Genomic DNA, 1,614 nt, shown 5'->3' with positions numbered 1-1,614 from the left:
CTCTGTTCTGCAGACTGTCCTTTTATGGCTTTGCAACTCATTTGGAAGCTTAACAGACGTTGTCATCTGAGATGTTTTCCGTCATTTTCATTCCTAAGGCCCACGCAGAGGGCCTCGCGAAGCATGGCAACGTATTTCAGATTCCAACCCTGGAACTGAGCTCATAGAATACGTTTTCTTGGATGAGATCATTTTTATAGACTTTAGCTTAACAATCTACCGCTTGGTTTCTGATCGTGAGACGTTCAGTGTAATAGTCTTGGGAAAATATAGATCATCGATGTGAGATTGATCACTATGAATTTATAATGACACCAATGTATGCTTTTGTATTATGTCCACCAACAATACTCTTCTGTGCAAGTATATACAAGCATCCAATAGATAGTTGGCTTACTGTAGCGTCTTGGTGTTGTTTCAGGAATGAAATGTTCAAAGAAGAGGAACCAAAGAGTCCCAGTTATTGGCAAGAGAGTTACTGAAGTAGTAAATTTGGAGCTCTGTACTGGATAAACAGAAAGATTTAAGTGAGATGGGCCAATCAACCAGTCTTTGAGTTTTGAAGATGAGTTTATTGATTAACAAAATATTGGCTGCCCAATGGACAACCCATTCTGTGCCCCACCCACACTGTCTTGTTCATAAACATAACGGTCAGAAACCAACTCCTTGATGTAAAAGAATTGACATTCTTTTTTCCCCCTCGATGACATAAAAATTGTATTTTAGGGGAAAAAAATAGCTCTATATCCACTCTCCCTCCAATCAGGCATGTATGCTGCATGCACCCCGTGGGTGTAAGTATGATTTTTCTGGCTCCTGTTGCCAGAGAATTTGTGAGCCTGAAGGAGCTCCAACACCACAGTGTTCTCTTTCCCTGAGACTTCTAAGGGCAGCAGCAGGGTTCCCATGACTAAGACCGCATTCAGAAAGAACATGATGTTTTTAGTGAGAAATAATCACTAAGCAGTGCTTACTGTTAATTCTAAGTGGAACTTTTAAAAGAACAAATTGTTATAATATGTTGCTTATAAAAGAACATTCAGGTGATACATAACTCATTCACTGGACTCTATTTGAAAGTAAGAGAATAAATGATTTGATTATTTATGTGACAGACAGGGAAGTTGTATTTATTCAGAGGAGCTTGGTTTTTATTTATTTTTCATTTAAGAATAATATGCATAAAATAGACAAGAACAAACAATAAAAATAGTGATGAAACAGTTTCATTAGTAATGTAAATCATACATCATTAACAGTAATCAGGAAATACACAAAACAAAGAGGAGACAGGAAACAGCAGCATTTCTACTTTCCAAGAAAAACATGGAAACGTGTGGTTGTACACCATTCTAGGCTTCTTTCTTTTTTTTTTAAAGATGAAAATAGTTTATTTAACCTAAATATTAGCTTATTGGATTTCCCTGACTACCAGAAAAGACTTACTAACCCTGCATCAAACTTCCACCAGTTTTATGTCTTTTGAAAGACTAAGGTCCTCTTCAAATCCCCGCTGGTTCAAAAAAAGTTAATCCCAAGGGAAAATGAACCTCAAAAGCCGCCGGCCCCCCAACCCGAACCCGGCCTAACTCCGAACCAAAACCCCCCGTA

This window comes from Echinops telfairi, unplaced genomic scaffold (assembly GCF_000313985.2).
Source record: "Echinops telfairi isolate 266 unplaced genomic scaffold, ASM31398v2 ScPeMD7_5592;HRSCAF=6446, whole genome shotgun sequence".
In the NCBI taxonomy this organism is placed as follows: domain Eukaryota; kingdom Metazoa; phylum Chordata; class Mammalia; order Afrosoricida; family Tenrecidae; genus Echinops; species Echinops telfairi.
The sequence above is the reverse complement of the archived record's forward strand: the minus strand, read 5'-3'. Positions refer to the sequence as shown.